This window comes from Lygodium microphyllum, chromosome 15 (genome assembly GCF_053477565.2).
Source record: "Lygodium microphyllum isolate KBCC chromosome 15, Lygodium_microphyllum_v1.1.10, whole genome shotgun sequence".
NCBI classification, from domain to species: Eukaryota; Viridiplantae; Streptophyta; class Polypodiopsida; order Schizaeales; family Lygodiaceae; genus Lygodium; species Lygodium microphyllum.
The window spans coordinates 149,889,412-149,911,769 of NC_141149.1; the positions used below are offsets into that span (position 1 = coordinate 149,889,412).

Here is a 22,358-nt window from a genome sequence, read left to right on the forward strand (position 1 = left end):
ATTAGAAAATAGTCATATTAACTTCACTACAATGCTATTCCAAATAAAGCATGAAGATGCTCAGCATGAATTCAGATGAAAGCTAGTATCTCTAAGTGTAATGAATCATTGGCATGTTGCTAGTGGAATTGAAAGCCTACATATGTTTTTAGATACTTCAGTGCTATTAATCTTGCCCTTGGAGATGATTTTATTTTGATGTCATCATCATACTTTCATACCCTCACTATAAGGTGCCTAGATCACAACACATTTTAGTAGTCCATCGGGAGTCTGATCTAAAATATGCCACCTGGAACTCCCACCGAATGCCATGAGGTTTACCCATTAGTGATTCCCGAGTCTACTCCGCAATGAAACGTTTCGATCAACCCTGTTATGATCGACCTAAATCTTCTTGAGTTTCTAATGGTCAAGTCATTCTACAGCCTCTTAGCATCAATCTTCAGACGATCTACTTTGCACAAAGCATCTAAATTGAGGTAGATCCATATCGCACTTGATTCAAATAGAATGGAAAATGAGAGGGATGCATCGCTCAACCTCTCTACATATAGGGTAAAGTCCCATTTTGTTCCCCTAAAATGATATGAGCTAGAGTTCTACCCTACATTATCTAAGGTCAATACGTCATCGTGATTTGAATGTTGAGAAACCTCCCTGTTCTCGGGACCACCCTGTCATAGGACCTGTCCGGGGTTCCACCCACCCGCCCCCCTTGATAGCTTTAGTTTTCTACTTACCTAAGGGAACATTAGTGGTAACACATACAAGAAGCTTCCTTAATTAACACATTACTCACATGTTCCTTTATGTAATCTAATGCACTGACACAAAAACAGATCGGACAAATTCTTTGAAAGTAAACTTTATATTAAAATTTCAACGGAGATACAAATCGCGTCCATACAACAATTCCTATAATCCGTAAGGATGCATCTTATTTTACTCCAAGTTTTCACTCTTGCACTAGTAACAGGGCCTCCATATTTCTTTGCTAGTCATGTAGACCATGTAAGTATGACCCGCAGACAAGGGATTTACTGCCAAAGCCCCCCTAACACCCGTGTATCCTCCTACCAATAGACATTTCTATGAAGAGACCTCTCACAACAAGTTTAATCCACATTCTCGACGTGGCTATCAAAAATCCCCTTGGATACAGTTGGTGGCTAGCTGGGGGTGCTCAACATGCCTCTCCCAAGTGTTTCAACCTAAATCCAATTTCAAAGATTTTCTTCTTATCAATTCCTTTGTTAGATGACTCCTTTTCCAAGCAGGTGTTCCTAAGTACAAACATAAGTAGAAGTGCACAACATGTACGAGACAATTCTTTGTTTTCTCTGCCAAAGGAAATTTCGATTTGATGTGATATCATCTAGTCTTGGCTTTATCCATGTTATTGTCCAAGATTTCTAGAGATAACCTAATTTGATTTTCTCATTCTTTTGAATGAAGGCGTATCCTTGCAATGTTGATTGCAATTTGGAACGTTGGCTTCCCTACAAGGAAACCCTACGTATTCATTTAAATCAGGGATTGTCCTATAATTCTTATAGTTACTTAAGGACTTTGACTTCCTTTTAGCTTCAAGCAAGATTAGCGTTGAGAAGAATTCTTTCAAATTCTAACACTTTAGGATTTGAAATTGTTTGGACTTCCTAAAAACCTTACGTATTCTATTACAAATTCAATCTATGTTTTGTGAGATGTAATAGGATCTCCTATTATTTCAACCAAGAAAACGGATACAAATGCATAAAATATATCTAGCTTAATTGCAGTTTAATACGAATTCTTGAAACTTTTCATACATATATTAGCATGAAATTTCCATGCAATTTATGTGTAGTTTAATGGCTTCTAAGTCCAATTTTAATTGATCACCTAAGATGAATGCAATGAACAAAATTTTCCTAGTATGCTCATTATCTCGAAACATACTCAATTAAGTTGCAATAATTAATGTAGACATTCTTTTGTCCCAATTTCTTTTCCCTAATACAAGGAGGTGCACCTAACTCATAAGAGATGTGTTTCCCATAATTGTGGTCCCATTGGTTTATGGTGGGAGTTTTAGAGTTTGGAGAGATATTTCACTTGGGGGCCATTGTCCGCAAGTGGATTCAAGAGATAAAGGAGGAATGGATTTGAGATGGAAGAGCGTAAGAGAAGATGGCTTAGTGAAAGACCGAGATAGGGGGAATTGAGCTAACTCTCTCTCTCTCTCTCAGCCTGTTGGGATAACTCCTCTCTCTCTCTCTCTCTCTCTCAATCTTCTTCTCACAAACGCTTGGAGGGGTTTCCTTCTACCTCCCTCTCTCTACCTCTCTCTCATAGTCTCTGGGGGTCTCCTTGTGATCTCTAATTGCTTCCATGCCTCATATTTATAGCTAGACAAGAGAAAAAGGGTTGTGGATGAGAAGAAGAACTCTTTGTAGACGGGATCTTGGAAAAATAAAAAATCTGATTCTCAAATCGCAATTTTGATAGTTCCATTGGCTCCAAAAGGGGAGTGAAACCCCAAAGCACTTGATTAGAAATATTTCAGATCACTCCTTCATTTCCCTATTTCGAAGTGTTGTTTACTGCCTGTAAACTGCGATCGCAAAGCGCACGATTTCGCCAATCCTTGTTTTTTTGGTATTAAATCTCCAAAAGTACCTTAAAAACCCACTTGCATTTTTTACATAACATCCTGTTCTAGAAATCTCCATAGCTTTTTAGGATATTCACAATAATTAATACCTAAAATATGCTAGTTTTGCCCAAAAATCTAATATTTTTGGAGCATCCATACTATAAACATTAACTCTAGTGATTAATATGGCTCATAAATCTTGTTCACGTTGTAACTTTCGTGAAGGGCGGCTACAGTCCTTGTGAATCCGAGAAATATGTTAGATTACAACTCTCATTTTTTTAAAAAAATTAATTAAATAAAAATTGTTAGTTATTAATGTTAGTTAGTTTTTACTTTAGTTAGTCTTTAGTTAGTAACCTTACTAGCTTATTAATTGACTAACTAACTTTCAAAGTAACCAACTAATTTTTAATTGTGTGGAAGTATTGCGAGAGTATTGCATCCTCCTCCCCTTAAAGAAATCAAGATATCCTCATCTTGAGAGAAACCATGGGTATCGTTGATGAATAGCATTCTTATCTATCCATGTAGCATCTTCTTGAGGATAATCATTCCACTGGACAAGGTATTCTCTAAGGGTTCTACTCCTCAATTGTCTCTCCCTAGTATCTAGGATTTTATTTGGTTGCAGTAGTTGTAGGTCAAGGACTCCTTGGCTAGGCATTACAATTTGTTGATCACTCAGTACATGGCCAGGATTAGGCACATATTTCTTTAGTAGACTAACATGAAATACGTTGTGAACTTTTACATTTTCAAGGAGTTGAAGTTTGCAAGCATTAAGTCCTAGGCTTTTGAGGATCCTCTAAGGCCCGCAATACCTTGGGGTAAGCTTTTTAAACTCTCCCAAGGAGATAAAGAACTCTTCTTGGGCCATATATAAATGAAAATCATATCCCTCTTCTTGAAGAGCTGCTCTTGCCTATTCAAATCTGCATAAGCCTTTTGCCTATCCTTGGCGGCTTTGATGTCTTGCCTATTGGCCTTAACTTGTTCATCCATTTCTTCAAGGATCTTCTTGGAAGCCCTACCCTTAAAGTAGGCTCTGAGAAATTTAATGCAGAGTGGTAATCATGCCCATACAATGCTTGAAAAGGTGTCATTTGAATGCTTTGCTAGAAGGAAGCATTGTAGACGAACTCCACCAAGCGTAGATATTGGATCCACTTCTTGGGTTCATGACAACAATATGCTCTAAGCACATCTTCAATCACTTGATTGACCCTTTTTGTTTGGCAATTCGTTTGAGGATGATAGGCTATATTAAAACAGAGCTGAGTCCCAATAGCTTCAAATATCCCTCTTCGAAAATGGGATGTGAAAAGGGAGTCTCGATCACTAATGATCCTTTTGGGTAGACCATGGAGTATGAATATCTCCTTAATGAACAGTCTGGCAATATCTAAAGCCTTATAATTTGTCTTTACTAGGATGAGATGTGCAACCTTGGTGAGCATATCTACTACAACCATAATTGAGTTGTACCCACCTGGAATTGGAGGTAACCCAACAACAAAGTCCATGCTGATAAATTTCCACTTCATCTTAGGAATGTTGAGGGTTTGTAGCTTTCCAGGCATCTTAATATGCTTTGCCTTGATGCGTTGGCAAGAAAAACATTCCATTATATATTTGAGTATATCTTCCTTTAAGTCTTTCCCAATGATAGCTCTTCTTGACCATGTTGAGGGTCTTGGCATATCCTGGATGACCAAAGAAAGGGAAATCATGTGCTTCCCAAAGTATATGTTGTTTAAGTCTTTGGCTCTCGAAGAAATACATAGTCTTGTCTTGAAGTAGGCTAGGCCTTCATAAACAAAGTACTCTTCGTATTTAACTTTGAGTTTGGGACTTTGGTCCTTTTCTAGGATCTCTTTTATCATTTTCTGATATTGTGGGTCATGTTTAGAGTCTTCCCTAGCCAATTTTAGGATAGGGTTGCTTGGCATTGGCACCATGGTGACTAGTGATCCGGCTGTCTAAGATTCCTCCATAATGAGAGAGTTGAGGAATGCTTTACGACTTAAGGCATTAGCGACCACATTATATTTTCCAAGTCTATATCTAATTTCAAAGTCATGCTCTTGTAGCACCTCGATCTAGCAGCGTTGCCTCATGTTGAGGTCTGCTTGAGGGAAGATCCATTTGAGGCTCTTGTGGTTTGTGATGAAGGAGAATTTGTTGCCGAGCAAGTAGTGCCTCCAGAGTTAGAGGGCATGAATGATAGCCAATCGTTCCAAGTTATGGGTAGCATAATTTTTCTTCTTTTAAAATAACACAAGAGCTCCCCATGGCAAACTACTAGGCTAAATGAACCCCTGATCTAAAAGTTGTTTGACCTACTCCTTTAATTGAATAGCTTTTGAAATAGACATTTTGTAAGGTATTTTTGCAATTGAAGCGATGCCTAGTATAAGTTTAATCTCATGATCAATCTCCCTTGGGGGCAGTATCTCCATCAAGTCTTTGAGGAATACATCTATGTACTCCTTTAGCCCCATGAAGGTTCTTCTTCACACTCCTTGCTTTACTCTAGATGAATCAACTTGATTAAGTAGATGGGTCAACCCTTTTGCACTCCCTTAACTATCCGTGATGCCTTCACTAATTGGATCTTAGGCTTATCAGCCTCTCCTTGAGTTGCGACTAAATCCTCTTCAGAGCTTTGGAAGGAAACTTGGCTGCTTCCACAATGAATGTGAGCATCATTGGGTATTAACCAATCCATGCCAAGTAAGCATTCATAAGTCCCTAAGTTTAGTACTCTAAATTTTACAATGGTTAGCTTTCCATCAAGTAGGAATCTCACTTTGGTAGTTTGTCTAGTACAAGTGATTTCACGTCCATTTGCTAATTTCACAAGTAAAGTGGATGCAACTACTGTGGTTATTCCTAGCTTTCTTCACAAGCAGGAGAAATAAAAAAAATGTGTACTTCCAAAATCAATCAAGGTTTTGAAATTCTTACCTTGGTAGTGTGAAGGGGTTTGGATCACTGAGAATTGGTGATTCGGTCCCTTTTTATGGAGGGCGATATGGACTATTGCCTTTTTAAGCTCTAATACCAACTGTAACGTGCCTAGATTGTGACACATCTTAGTAGTCCATCGGGATTCTAATCTAAAAGATGTCGCTTGGCACTCCCATGAAATGTCATAGGATTTGTCGATTAGCAACTCTCAAATCTACTCCACAACAAAATGTATCAGCCAACCCTATTAGGATCAAATTGAATCTTCCTAGGTTTCTAATGGTCGAGTCATTCTACAACCTCCTAGCATGGGTCTTCAAATGATCTACTTTGCGCAAAGCATCTAAACTGAGGTGGACTCATGTCACACATGGTTCAAAGAGACTGGGAAACAAGAGGGATGTATAGCTCGGCCTCTCTGCCTATAGGGTAAAGTCCCATTCTCGGGTCCCCTAAAATGATATGAGCCAAGGTTCTACCCTACATTATCTAAGGTCAATACTTCATTACGATTTGAATGTTGAGAAGATTCCCTGTTCTCTAGGACCACCTTGTCATAGGACCCATCGAGGGTTCCTCCCACCTGCTTCCCTTGAGAGCTTTAGTTTCCTACTTACCTAAGGGCACACACATACAAGCAGCTTTCTTAATTAACTCGTTAGTCATATGTTCCTTTACATAATTTTATGCATTGACATGAAAATAGATCACACAAAATTTCTTGAAAGTAAACTTTATATTAAAATTTCAACTAAGATACAAATATCGTCCATAGGATGATTCTTGCAATCTGTAAGGAAGCGCCTTATTTTCCTCCAAGTTTTTGCCCTTACAATAGTAACAGGGCCTCAAGATTCCTTCCCGAGTCACGTAGACCATTTGAGTAGGATGACCCGAAGGCAACAGATTTACAACCAGAGCCCCCAAGCACGCGAGCATCCTCCTATGAATAGACGTTTCTATGTCGAGAGACCTCTCACAATGGGTTCGGTCCACATTCTCGATGTGGCTATCAAAAACCTGCTTGGATAGGGTTGGCAGCTAGCTAGGGGTGCTCAATATGCCTTTTACAGGTGTTTCAACTTGAATCCAATGTGAAAGATTTTCTTCTTATCAATTCCTTTCTTAGATGACTTCTTTTCAAAATAGGTGTTCCTAAGTACAAACACAAGCAGACTGCACACTATGTAGTACTAGATAATCCTTTGTTCTCTTTACCGATAGAAATTTCGATTTGATGCAATAGCATCTAGTCTCGTCTTTATCCTTGTTATCGTCTGAGATTTCCAGAGATAACCTAATTTAATTTTCTCATTCTTTTCAATGAAGGAGTATCCTTGCAATATTGATGGCAATTTGGGACATTGGCTTCCCTATAACGAAAAACTAGGGTCTATTGCCTAATTCATATAGTTACTTAAATACTTTGAATTCCTTTCAGCTTCAAGCAAGATGAGCCTTGAGAAGAATCCTTCCAACTTCTAATACTTTAGGGTTTGAAATTCTGTCAACTTTCTAGAAACCTTACGTATTCTATCACAAGTTCAATCTATGTTTTGTGAGGTATAATAGGATTTCCTATTATTTCAACCAAGCAAATGGATGGGGATGCATAAAATCTATCTGTCTTAATTGCAATGTAATACGTATTTTTGAAAATTTTCATATATATTAGCATAAAATTTTCATGTAATTTATGTGTAATTTAATGACTTAAAGTGCAATTTTAATCGATCACCTAAGATGAATACGATGATGAACAAAATTTTCCTTGTATCCTCATTATCTAAAAAAATGCTCAATTAAGTTGTGGTAATTAATGTAAATTTTCTTTTCTCCCAATGTCTTTCCCTAATACAATGGGGTGCACCTAATTCATAAGAGATGCATTTCCCGTAGTTGTGATCCCTTGGTTCGCAGTCCCATTGGTTGTGGTAGGAGTTTCAGTGTTTGGAGAGATCTTTCGCTTGGGGGCCATCGATCGCAAGTGGATTCGAGAGATAAAGAAGGAGGAAAGGATTTGAGATGGGAGAGTGTAAGATAAGATGGCTTAGTCAAAGACCAAGATAGGGGGAATTGAGCTAACTCTCTCCTCGCAGCCTCTCACGGTAACTCCTCTCTCTCTCTCTCAAGTTTCTTCTCACAAACTCTTGGAGGGATATCCTTCTACATCCCTCTCTCTACCTCTCTATTGCAACCTCTTGCAGTCTCCTTGTCCTCTCTAACTACTCCCCATGCCTCATATTTATAGCTAAACAAGTGAAGAAGGGTTGTGGCTGAGAATAAGAGCTCTTTGTGGAGGGGATCTTGGAAAAATCATCAACTTGATGCTCAAATCACAATTTTGATAGTTTGGTTGGCTCTGAACAGGGGTAAAACCCCAAGACGCTTGACACTTGGTTAGAAATATTCTAGATTACTCCTTATTTTCCCTATTTGAAGTGTTCTTTAATGCCTCTAAACTTTGATTGCAACGCACACGTTCTCGCCAATCCTTCTTTTTTTGAATGAAATCTTCAAAACAAATTGAAAAAACCACTTGGCTTTTTTACATGACATCCTATTCTAGAAATCTCCATAGCTTTTTAGGATATTTACAATAAGTAATATCTAAAATATCAAAAATATGCTAGTTTTTCCCAAAATCCTAATATTTCTGGACCATCCATACTATATACATTAACACTAGTGATTAATATGGCTCATAACTCTCGTTCATGTTGTAACTTCCGTGAAGGGTGTCTATAGTCCTTGTCAATCCAGAAAAAATACCAGATTACCACTCTCGGTTTTGTTATTTTTAATTAAATAAAATTTTTTAGTTATTAATGTTAGTTATTTTTTACTTTAGTTAGTCTTTAGTTAGTAACCTTACTAACTTATTAATTGACTAACTAACTTTCGAACTAACCAACTAATTGCGCGGAAGTATTACAATCACATTGGATAGGCAAGGCACATTACTAACTAACTTTCGAATTAACCAACTAATTGCGTGGAAGTATTACTAACTTATTAATTGACTAACTAACTTTCGAATTAATTGCGTGGAAGTATTACAATCACATTGGATAGGCAAGGCACATTGAGAGTAACAACCTATTTTGGAAAGCCAATGGAAGCTGGATAGAGATCATGCATGAATCTCTTTTTTTCTTTACATTAAAAATTGTTATTTATTTCTTTGCTTCAATTATATAAAGCAAGGCATGTTTTATAGGTTTATAGGCGCTAGATTATTCTTGAACTCAAAATTCTACTTTTGCATAGAGTTGTACATATTTTAGCAACCTATTCTTTGACAAGATGTCTACAAAATAGTAGACAAAAAGATTTAGGGTTGCGCATTCGAGAAATAATTTTCTAATTTATAATTATCACTATTGTAAACACCTCATGTTTTCCATATCTTGAATTCTCTATTTAGTCAATAGCCAATAGTATGCAATCAATGTAGGATAATAGACTTGTAATTCTCAAAACCCTTTGTTTTCATTTTCTTAACAATGTAGAACCCTCAAGCATCTACAACTCAAAATACAATAGTTATCTTACTATTTTACTACAAAAAAGTAGAAATTATAGAAGCAAACCCAATTCTAAGACTTTATCTCCATGTGCATTTCCATCAAGCTCCAATGTCACAAAAATTTTAGCCATATAGGTCTCCCTCTCTTTACAACTTGTCAAAAAAGCTAATAATATTCTCTCATATTTTTCTCTGTTTTGCAAACTGAAAGACCCTCTAAAACCCAATTTTTCATGTTTTGCCTCTCTTTTTATACATATAAAACTATCTACTAACTCCCCTTCTTTTGCCAACTGTGGGAAAAATGCTCAGAGTTTAGGAAAACGAGGATAATTTGTGAGTCTAGGCAGTGCTATGATCAATAGCTTGATGATTGAATCTTCTTCGACATTATGTGGCCTTCCAAATGCTACAAGTATTGAATGGTCTTCTTGGAGCTTTCAAAAACTCTTGGACTAAAGAGACATCATTGGCTTCATGCCCCATTAAATTCATATCAACAAAAAATTGAGTGATGCAAGAGACCCAAGCTAATTTCCTTAATTTTTGAGCTCTATTCAAGTTGCAAGTAGCACTTCTATGTGAAAAGGGGGCTTCTATATTTTATGGGACTCTTGTAGCTATTCATGAAAAGGTTCTCAAAAGAAGAATTCCTAAATCTCAACAGTTACGATGACAATGAAGAAAGTTCAAGAAATGTTGTTGGCTTTCCTAGTCTAGTTCTTTTGATTTTTTTGTTGAGTTTTAATGAGAATAACATCTTCTAGAGGAAATTTTATTGCTTAATTTGATATCTCCATGTGAAAATAATGCAGCTATATGTGATACTCTGTAGCTTTGATGTTGACTTTAGACTAGGAAAATAATGCAGCTATATGTGATACTTTGTAGCTTTGATGTTGACTTTAGACTAGGTAAGAAACATTTAATGGTTCATCTCTTGATACTTTTTGTAACTTTTTGAAACATTTAGTTTTTAAAGGAAATAAAATTGGCTACTAGCTACATTATCTATGTCACACTAACATGCAATCCCTCCATCATCATATACATCATCATTCTTATACTCATCATCTATGTCATTACACGAGCATGTTTGTTAGCATCCACAAAGCTTGTAGCATGATCCCAAAAACAATTTCCACATCTGCAAAGACTGCATCATAATCAACGACTTAAGAAAATTGAGTAAAGCTCATACATAATAAGTGAAGAAAGTGTGATGATTGACTGGCCTAAGGCTATATAATGCCTTAGCATAATGTATAGAAGGCATTACTATTGTTCTTAGTGAGGCAATGGCCCACACACACACACACACACACACACACACAAAAGAGAGATAGAGGGAGAGAGAGAGAGAAGTAAAAGGAGATACAAAGAGAAGAGATAGCCAAAGATAGTGATAAAGAAGGATTAAGAGAGAGAGGTAGTAAGAGAGATGGAGCTAGAGAGAGAGAATATGAAGAGGGGAAGGTATTTAGAAGAAGGGAAGATGGGAAGAGATAGGGAGGAAAGAGATACTACGAAGAGAGGAGAATAGAGAGTGGGATAATCCTTGGATTATCCCTTCCTCCTTGTTGCCTAGAAACTTGCTTGCTTTTCAAATACTAAGAATCTGATTCTTCTCACCTAGTTTACTTTAAGACATATGGATTCGGAGCTACAAGGATCCAAGAAGGAATATGATTCTCCCTTCCTCCTTGTTGCCTAGAAACTTGCTTGCTTTTCAAATACTAAGAATCTGATTCTCCTCACCTAGTTTACTTTAAGACATATGGATTCGGAGCTACATGTTCAACTAAATGTGTTAGGTAATTTGATAATTAAAACAACCCGAGGAAAGTGTGGTGGATGTGGCCATAGGTCCGCCATCCTACAGATCGGTGGTCCCGGTTGGCCGAGAACTTTTCTCAAATCACGATGGACAACAGGAAGATCGTGAAAGAATAGGAACAACAAAAGGGTTGACCTAGAGTTATGATTGACCCCGATTTATGCTGTTTTAGGGGAACAGAATGGGACTATGCCTTATGGCAGAGAGGTTGAGCTTTGCATCCCTCGTGTTTCCCATTCTCCTTGAACCAAGTGCAGCGTGAATACACTTCGGACCTGGCATTTGCACGGTGCATCATCATCATCTTTCTTTGGGAAGGATGGGTGAGGACGGCATGAGCCACTGCTAAAAGACGGCTTGTTCTTCTTAACCCACGCCTTATAAGAATTTTGCATATGAGAAGATCCATTTACTAGACCAAATGGTACCATTGCCATTCTGTCCCATAGCATGAGCTCGTCTGCTTCTGAAGCTTCTGGAACTTCTTCTCCAAATGTATCCTCTTCGGGTGGAATAAACTCTTCTAGCTCACTTTCATAACCTTCTTCATCCATATCATATCCATCCTCTTCTGTCTCTGTCTCTGCTTCTGCTTCTGTCTCTGCTTCTGCTTCTGCTTCTGCTTCTGCAGGCGCTCTGTAACAGAAGAACAGATTCTCTGTTTCCTCTTCAACCTCTGTCGCTGGCTCTGCTATGGCCATGTAACAGGGAGAGTAGTACATCATGCTTCTATCTCACTGTTAGAAGTGATTTCAGAAGTCATTCCCGGTTCAGACAGGAAGTATTCACCCATTGATAATGGCTTTGCTTCTTTTGGAAGTCGGCTTACAGTATCCACGGTTAAGGAATGTGCCACTGTTTTCTTGGGAAGGATCTGGTTGACAGCATCTTCGTCTGCTGACATTCCATCTGAAGCCTCATTAGGGGAGTCAGAAGATAATTCCAAGGAGGTGGATCCATGTCCTTTTTGAGAACCATACAGTTTCAGCATCACTTTGTTGGGCCCTCTACCTAAGGTCAAAGTTCCTTTGAACCAATCCGTCCTTGCTCGGGCTTCAAAAAGCCATGGTCTGCCCAGTAACAGAGGATATGATGTACCATAAGAGTTTGGCTTCACCACCAGATAGGTTAGCCAATAATTGGATATGCTAGCGGTATTTACTTTCAACGTCTGTAGTTGTTCTGTAATCACATCCATCAACTCCTTTTTGATGTTTGCAACTGAGTTAGATAAGTAATCCTTTAAGCTTTCTCCTCCTGAGGCACTGGCAGGAGGGTTTTGAGGAGTCTCTGTAATCACTGCATAAACGGGTAGGGCTGGTATAGAGGGGTCTCTATTCTGGTTCTGATTTAGAGCTCCTGTTTGAACTGTTGGCTGTTGGCTCCAGTTAGTAGGATTCCACTGTTGTTGCTGATTTTGCATTGAGGAAATTGGTTGGGACCATTGTTGTTGTGATTGAACCATCATTTGAGGCATGGATTGTAGCCATTGTGGATTTGGTGCACTGTACTGTGATACTGGGGGCATCTGTTGGTAGGGGTAGGGAACTCTCCCTGGGACTGCATTTGGTGGATACATCATTCCTGGCATCAGAGGAGGTAGGACTCCTCTTCCTGTATTCATCGCTAATCTAGCTTCCACTTCATCGTACAGTCTTGCACCTTCTGTTGCAGCTTGTAGTGTGGCTGGTCTTTGCAGCTCCACAAACTTACGGACTTCTGGTTGTAATCCTCTGAGAAACACCCTCTTTTGAATGCCATCATCTAGATTATGGTTAGTCCATCTCTTCAGGATGGATTCCATTCGTGAGACATAAGCTTCCACTCTTTCTCTAGAGGACTGACTTAGGTTCATAAATTCCTCTCGCATCCGCTCTTCAAAACCTTCACGCCTGAATTTAGTGAGGAAGGCCAACTTCAGGTCGTCCCATGTGCCAAAAGTTCCTGCTGCTTGTCTCTCATACCACTGAAACGCCGCGCCCTTGAAAGTGGCGGGGAATATTGCTAACCAATGCTCAGGGGTTCTGGCATTGTTAGCCACACACGCTACCATAAACTCTGCTACATGAAGATCGGGGTCTTCATTGTACTCTCCCTTAAAAACTGGCAATGGGACTACATTCGCTGGCCTGTCATCAATATTTTCAGGACGGATCTGGCTTGGAAGTGGACCTCCAGCAGGAGGAGGAAGGGCTTGATGTGCCATTGGGACTTCTGTAAAGAGTTCCGCAAGGGCGTCAAAGGCGGCTTCTACTGCGAGCTCGATCTCGGCTCTGATTCTTGCTTTCTCTCTTCTCACGTACCTCTGGACTTGTTCTAACGCTTGCCTCTTTATTGTGTCATTCATCAGGGGGTTGGCTCCACTATGTTATTAGTGCTCCACAGAGGGTTAACAGAAGGCTTCAGTCTCTGGAGGACTCTCTTGCCAACATTTCTTCTACTTCTTTCTTTTCAACGTCCCTGAATTCTGCTTTCATTCCACTGCACAGAGGAAGGTATTCGGTTCTGAAGGTGTCAAAATGCATACGTCTGAGCATTGTGGTGGTGCCATCATCATAGTAATGCCAACTTCTAATGGTTTCAACAGTGTATCTTGTGAAAAACACTCTGTCTACCAACTTCCAGTGGGTTGCTAATTGAACAAACAGAAGATTATCAGTACACCAAGCATCCCATGTATCTTGCTGTTGAGCATCCACGAACAAATTCCAACTCTTTTCTTCTTGTCTTTGTGAACCTCTACAGACCAAGACTCCTGAAGCTTCTTCACAATCTCCCACTTGATGTTGTCTGGAAACTTCTCAATGAATGCCAAATCTTCCATTGATGGTCATTCTCTCTGTTTCTACTCTTCAGTTTATTCCCAAATAGTTGGCCACCAAGATGCAAGTTGCTGCTGCTTCAACAGGAAGAGGGAACTGTCCACCACATAGAGCTTGCATCATGATGGCGATGTGTTTCCGCCATTGTGGGATGAACTTCTTGTGGAAAGTGGCTTTGATTATGAGAAATTTCAACTCTTCAGTGGAAGAAGGAACTTTACAAACATCCATTCAATTCTTCTCTTCTTGGCAATGCCATTTCCTTCATTTTCAGCCTCTTCTGGTGCTTGTTGATGGCAAGTTTCCCCGGCTGCGCACCAAAAATATGGAGCGCCAAGAGGAACACCAAGGAAAAGGGAATTCTCTTGCAAGAAAATCTATCTTGTAACATCAACAAGCTTTTTTATTAGGTTTTATATGATCACAATGAAGAAAAGAACACCAGGCACAACAAATCTTCATGCAGCATCATGTAGATCTCCCACGGTTTTGATAGAATCAACCATATTCTTCAACATCTTCACAAAATCCATCAATAGAACAAAGAAAGCAAAGGAATACACCATCTTTGAATGGAAATACATCACATAGTATTCATCTTCAATATCTTCATAGTCTTCTCTCTCAATCTCTCATATACAATCACTCTGTTTTGATAGATTTGACTATCTCTGACTCTCTCTCTCTCTCTCCATCAATAATACATCATATCCTCACTACAATATCTCAAAATCACTCTCAATAATCCTTCTTAGGTCGTGGATACCCCTCCCAAGAGGTATGTCTGATATGAAGAGTCACCAGAGCCACTACAGTGTCCTTTCATAGCTCACTACAGTCACTTCACTCTAGTCTTCACTTGAGTCTTCAGCAGCTACTTCTTCCACTTCTTTCAGCTCTTTTGAACTTGTATTCACCTCTTTCCAAGGCTAGAAAACTTTCCCAAGCTACACTCTCATCCATCAGAACACATACAAAAGCATACAGAACAGTCACAGAACAGCTACAGTACAGAACAGAACAGAACAGAACAGAACAGAACAGAAGAGAACAGAAGACCTACAGAAGGTTACAAAAGGTCATCAAAACCTCATAAATCATTCTCAAACCATTCCAAACTTCCATAAACCATTCAATAAGCTTTCACAATATCTCAATCTTCATCAATCAATACTCCATCCCTCCTTACAGAAGACAATCAGAACAAAACAGACCAAAACAGAGCAAAACAGAAGGTATACAGAACCAATCAGAACCTATCAGAATATCACAGAACCACTAACAAACATCATGAACTTCCAAAACACAATCAATATCATCCAAAACACTCTCAAACCACCTCCAAATCAATCAATCATCTCATAAAATCAACCATTCAGCTCTCAAAAACAACAAAAATCAGCCAAAAAAAAAGTCATTTCAACACTCAACATGCATTCTCCGCATTATCAACAAAGGGTTGAGATGATGAACATCCTAGAGCAGATCTATAATCCATCACCCTTGTACATGGAACGAAGATGGACGGGTGCCTCAGGAATCTACTATATAGCCGCCCACCGATTTGCTTACCTACAGACCAACCTAAAGAGGATCAAGTGGTTGGAAGACCTGAAAGTCATGAAGCTGTTCATTTTTGTGGAAGCTCACGTAAACTCAACTTTACATATTCGAGGTCAAAGGGTTGAGATGAACTCATATGTATATAAGGAAGTAACCCGTGTGATCCCCACTGATAGGATTAAAGTGTTGGGGCGCCATGAGAAGAATGGGTTCCAAAGGAAAGGATACCCCAAACTTCCAATGACTTATCGATTCCTGAAGATCCACGACCTGAAACCATACTATTATATAGTTCCTGTAGATAAATGTAATACAACGTTATTCTCCCCAAACTAAATGTAACAGTTGGCCTATCATCGCAAGAAATGTTGTATTCCGAAAGGGATATGCCCATATAAATACAAATAAGACTTCTTTTTATCAATGTCTAATTGTGCATAAGAATTGATAAAAAGTTAAGTGGTTAAATTGCTTGGGTGATAGCGGAATTAAAGATGAAATATCAATAACAATTATTGTGTAATAACATTAAGAAACCTTTATCAAGGCACAACCCCAGGTACAGGTTCCTAGTTTGCCTCCTACATCAAGTACTGCTGTAATCCAGGAGAAGAAGTTCCTTATCAAGCAGATTAAGCCACCCGAGTTTGACGGGAGAGGTAGGTCCGCCCAAGCAGATGCTGAAATTTGGATTGAATCCATGGAGGATTACTTCGAAGCAGCAGGTACTGCACCCGCCAATCAGGCTATGCTTGCCAAGCTAAAGCTCACCGGCGAAGCCAGGCTTTGGTGGAAGCAATGGTGCAAGGATCAAGGGATCGCGGAGGGATCCGTTACGTGAGAGAAGCTAAAGAAAGCCGTGCAGGAAAGATACTTACCACCTACATATCGCATGCAGAAAACGAATGAGTTCTACGAGCTAAAACAGTTGGGACTCACTCTTGACGCATACTATTGCAAATTTGTCTCACTTCTTAAGTATGTACCGTTGTCGTGCTGCTGCGCATCCGAGTCGTATACACCTCCATTTCTTTTGTTGTGCATTTGTGTTATTTTCTGCGTGTGATTCATTGTGTGTGTGATGCATTTCGATAATCCGCATCCAATGTATATATTCCCTTAGTGCATGTGTTCGATTTTGTTTGGATGCATGATGTGTGTGTGTTAGAAAAAGATGAAAAACTGATGCCAAAGGATAATGATCTCTAAGAAAAGTGCAGGGAATTATGGAATCAAAGAGAAGGTTTATCCCGAAGGAATCCATTTGATGATTCTTTGGGTCGACAGACCGATTATCTTTGATGTCAGAGACCTTGGGTACCAATTACAATGAAAGAGTTTTACCGTCCATAATTTATGAGACCTTGAAGGCAGCTGTAGCACAGTGTAATGCAACCAGCTCATAACACAGCGTAAGGCTGTTAGCAGAGAGATAAGAAAAATTCTTACCCAGCGGGCTGCAAATTTCAATATTGCACTTGATGATGTTTCAATTATTAACCTTACTTTTGGTAAAGAGTTTACAGCTGCTATTGAAGCAAAACAGGTGGCTGCTCAGAAAGCTGAGAGAGCTAAATTCAGAGTGGAGAAAGCGGAACAAGATAAAAGAAGGGCCATTGTTCGAGCAAAAGGGGAGGCGAAAAGTGCTCAACTTATTGGGGAAAGCTATATTCAACAATCCTTCTTTTCATTACACGGAGAAAAAGTTGGAGGCTAGCAGAAAAAAATAGCGGGCAATATATCCAATTCAAAGAAAACAGAGTCTTGGAGAGAAACCAGGCATTGAACGTCAATCTGGGAAGATGTCAGAGCGCCTCCCTTCCAGACGAGTCTGCAGAGGACAATCCTGTTTCTTCTGACAGCATTGATCAGACAATGCCGAGGCTTGCACGTCTCAACGATCTGCTGTGCAAAGGCGAATGCAGCCAGCTTTCTTTCATAGCTCCTTGAGAGATGGGAGGCTGCATATCTATTAAATTCAGAATTGTGAAAAGACGGGTGTCATCTGTCAATCGGCGATGGTTTAGTGGGGGAAAGCAAAAATCAGAAGATAATGGAAAAAGGGGAAATTACGGGAAACTATGAGGAGCCGCCTGTGCAAAAGACAAAGGGGATGGTTTTCGATGGAGAGGACGGAGACTAATTCTGACGGCTGTTGTCTGTCAATCGGATGGAAAAAGGCAGCAACAACTGGTCTCGGCACAAAGAGAGAGATAATGCAAACAATCAACGGGAGCATCAGTTCCTTTTGCTTGCCAATGCTCAATCACGCCATGCAACACCTGAAGTAAACAATCCGATTAAGTCTGCTATGAAGGAGATAGACAGCTCCAATGAAGTTCTGCTCCAGTGTCACCAGCGTTTTGATGTGCTCTAGACGAGATATTGGAAGATGAAAGAACGGACAGTCTTGAAGAAGGCGAGGAAGCTTCATTGGCGGTTAGCAGAGAAATCGATGGCTATATCCAATTCAGAAAACGGAGTCTAAATTCTGGTGTTTTGATGCTAAACAGAGCAAGATATACAGATTGAGGTTTTGGGCTCTAAAGCTCTCGTGAAAAAGGGACTTCTTGATTCAAATTCTAGAGGGAAAAACTGAACTGGACATACTCCTAATCAATTCCAAACTGGAAGCTTTGTCCGTGATGACTGCGCATCGAGCATTCCATGAGATCCGCAGACTTTGAGAAATCATCTGCTTAAATTGAAGTGATCCTGGAAACCTTAGGGGGCTGTGATCGTGTTCTCCTCTTGAATAATGGTGTTCGTGCTCTCCTCTTGGATTATACGCATCGTGGAAACGTCTGAAGTGGATTTTGAAGTTTGAAAGGCATTTGCACTGAGTGCTTTGACACACACTATTGGTCATGGTGCTACTACTGCCGTCATGGATTAATGGTTTCTTACGTTTAAGTGCAACTGATGCAATTCCGGGCCTTCAATCTGTTTCCTGCTCTCTCAAAATAAAAGACACAGAAGGAATTCTGTTTGCCAGAAATAGATTTGCATTACAGAAAATATAAGAAAAACAGAGAAATGTCCATCATCTGTAGATTCTGAAACCTGAAAGTATGGTTGGCATAGGTGGTTAGGGTCTTCATCATGAAAAGAGCCTTTCAATATTGAACAAAAGTAGATGCTGTTCTGTCGCAGGTTATTGATCTTCTACTAATGAGTCAGAGGAAAGGAACGATGAACCTAAATTGCAACAGGAGCAACTAATTTCCATAGTCACAGTAGGATATAGCGGCTACATATGCCTTGAACTTTTAGCTGTGACATTGCCCTTTTCTTTAGCCATGAATCCATTCAACAAAAGATGGAAGTTGTGATACTATACAGCTTGCAATTAGCTTTGCTGGTGGCTACATTACAGGAGTTTTCTGCCAATGTCTCACATCTAGCTGTCAATCTTGTGTCATTCCTAAACAACTCAAAGGATGAACAACTTGTTGTAACTGCTTTCATGTACGAAAGAGGTGATCACTACAATAAATGCTGAATTGAAGAACAAGGCAACTGCCATGAATGAACATGCTGAAGTGAAGAATGTTTTTCTTCCTACTGCAACTGTCAACATACACCTAAATGGAAACAGTTTATGATAAACTTCAATTTATTCTGAACATGAACTTCTTGTAATTCATTTGACAAGGAATATAGTGAACTTTGGCATCAAATTTTTGAGTTTTTCTTGTTAGTCTCTTCCATTGCTGTACCTTGAACCCTGTGTTCTGCAGCCCTTGCGTAAACTCTACGACATTTCTAGTGAACCCGATGAGAAAGTGCTGCGTCACTTTTCAGCAAGATGGGAGACTCGCAAGAAGAGATGACAGATGATAATGTCATGAAGAACCTGTTTCAGTCATTTACCATGTATATGCAGCAGCAAGCTCATGCAAAACGTGATAGTGATGCTATGGATGCCTTGAAAGCTGTCCAACAAGAGATGAAGCAGTTTAATGGCCAGCAAGTGTCAACTTACCTACATTTGTATGAAGAAAAGATGAAGTTTTTTGGGGTTTCTCAAGATGTTTGGAGCCGCTACTTCTTGCGGATCGTGGTACGCGCTCTTGAAGGCCGCATTGCAGAAATTCAAGAAGCACATGCAAGTTGGGCTGAATTTAAAAAGGCATTAAAAGATGAATATTTCCTGGAGGATACAGGTCTTATGAATCACAGGAATTTTTTAGCATGGGTTTCTATGCCTAATAAGGGACTTTCTGTTACCGCTCTTCTGCGAGAGTTTGAAAGCCGTTATGATCAGTTGGATGGGACTAAACATCAAGCTTTGGAGATGCAGAAAGTGGAGTTATTTTTACAAGCTGCAGATGCTGATTTATAGGAAAAGTTGGATGATCTTTTGGAAGATCAAGCTACTGATTCAGGTTTAAAGACTGAGTGGAGACATGTAATTGATGCTGTGAATGCTCTTGTTAAGAAGCAGCGCAGGAGAGTAAGATTGCATCGTAATACAGGATCGGTTCCTGAAAAATCCTTGGAGACTTCTTCTTCTACCCCTGCTGCAACTTCTTTGCCTAAGCCTACTCCTCCTGCAGTGAATCCACCAGTTCCTGTTGCTCCAGTGCCCTTATCTATAGATGATGTTATTAAAGGCTTGGGAGATTTGACAATTGAAGCAGTCAAAGCTAAAGTTGGTAAGTTAAAGGAGCAACTTATGTCAGTACCTGCTGTAGCACCTGCTCCAGCGACTGCTTTTCCAGCTGGTCAAAGAAAAGGGAGACGATGTATTTGGTGCGATAGTACAGAGCACAAACACTGTAGAGATTGTGATGCTTTTCAGGAAGCACGTAAGAAGAATGTAGTGTTCTGGGGACAAGATGGGAAGATATGGCTGACAGAGACTGGCGCTCCTCTTGACACGAACTTTGGTAAGGGAGGTATGAAGAAGCTTGTTGATGATATGGTTGCGCGATCAGCTTATATGAGTGTTAGAGGAGATGCTTCAGCTTTTGGAGTCCAGCTTGAGCAAAAATCTAATGGAGACTCTGCTTTATGGTCCTCTGCCTTGGAGATAGCGAGAAGAGGGAAAGTTCAGGCATCTACTATGACTTGTGTGGGCTCCAGCATCCGAGGAGAAACAGGATGGGATTCTCCTATTGACAGGTATTCTATTTTTCCTTATATGGCTAAAACACAGGGTTTAGATACCATGGTTGAGGAAAAGAGAAGAAGAGATGAGGAGGGTCCCAGCACCTCCAAAAAGACTAGAGGGGGTGACTTTGTTTCACCACCTGTTACAGCTCCACCTATGTTAAGCTCTCCAGCTCAATCAGGTCCTGAACAACCAAATGGAGACAAGCAGAAAGAAAAGAGGCAACCAAGAAAAGAGCCAGGATTCAAGCTCTTGTCAGATCTTGAAATGCAAACGGATATGAGTAAGATTTTTCATGAAAGAATTTTGAATAGTGAAGTTACTTTTATTGTTGGAGAAGCTCTTGGGATTGCTAGAAGAGAAATACAGGATCAGATGCAGGATCTTTTGCGGAGGAAACGACATGCGATGGAAGGACCTGCTTTACAGGGATTGTGGCATGGAGCTCTTGGGGAAGAGCATGATGATGCAGTGATGGTTGAGAATGCTTCTGTTAATCCGCAATTGGAGAAAGTAGTTCAGCCTATGCAGTATGAAGATGATGATACCCCTATTCTCATTCCTCATAGCCATTTTTCACGAAGTCATTGGGCTAGAGCAACCACTGAGATAGTGGTGAGGATTGGAGAGAAACAAATTCCGTTGGTCGCTTTAGTTGATCATGGTTCTGAGATTAATCTTATTGCTCGAGGTGTTTATGAGAGTGGCAAGTGGCCTATGGATGCAGAGCATGGCTGGCGTATGAGAGCCGCCAATAATACTTCTGGTGATATGTATGCTGCTTGTCCAAGTATCAGAATTTCTATTGGTAATGTTGAAGAGGATTATCATTGCTTTGTTCAGGATTCATGCTCTTATCCGATTATTCTTGGACAGCCTTTCATTACAGAAGCAAGAATGGAAACGAAAGTAATGGATGACGGGTCAGCTTATGCGTGAATACGTAGTAAAGATGGTATGCGAGCTATTCAGTTGGGGTAAATCATCCGAGAAACAGGGACTCCTTGCGTGAGGCTCCACTACCTGCAAAGGAGTTGGATTTTCATTAGGTACCGCTGTCTTGCGAGACGCCAGTGGTACGGAGCGGAGAAAAGAGGAGATCTCGCCTCCTGGCAGCCAGTCTTTCTCCAATAATTTTGTTGGTTTTTCTTCAGATAGTTCAGTGAGTTATCAGAAAATTTCAGATTTGCCTAGAGCTGCCAGGCAGTACATTGGCCGTAAGGAGAAAGAGTTGAAGAATGCAGGTATTTTGCAAGCAGAAGAGCATGTAGATGGATTGTATGAAGGGATGTCTTATGCTGATACATTGTTTGAGATGAGAGCAATGCTGAAAACTGATGTATGTAAGGGTTCAAAGATCATACCTGTGCAAACCTTGGATATGTTTCAGGAAATTTCTGGTTTTATGCTGAAAACAGAGTTAGAGGCTGAGAAAACTCAGCAAACTGAATTTATGGCTGATCTTGATCAGCTAACAAAATTGCAGAGGGCTGAATCCATTCAGCCAACAGAGTTGAATGCAGAAAAATTTCTGCATACAGAGTTTCAGGATGCATCTATGCAGTCCATAGAGCCGAGGGCTGAATCTATTCAGCCAACAGAGTTGAATGCAGAAAAATTTCTGCATACAGAGTTTCAGGCTGCACCCATGCAGTCCATAGAGCGAAAGGCTGAAATTTTTCAGCCAACAGAGTTGAAAGTTGCTGAAAATTTGCAGAAATTGCAGCAAAGAAAAGAGTGCTTGAATGATGCCAAGGTTGACACAAAATATAAAACAGTTGATAAGAAGGTTAAGCCGGTTGCAGGCCCGCTTCCTTCTGATAGTGATGAACAGATTGAAAAAGCTATGAAGCAACCTTTGTTGAGAGACCCTGCGA

General features: G+C 39.9%; 1 pseudogene; it reads left to right on the forward strand.

Annotated features, from left to right (window-relative positions):
- The first annotated feature begins 16,563 nt into the window (after positions 1–16,563).
- Positions 16,564–17,095, forward strand: LOC148025212 (prohibitin-1, mitochondrial pseudogene; annotated as a pseudogene).
- Positions 17,096–22,358: the final 5,263 nt, after the last annotated feature.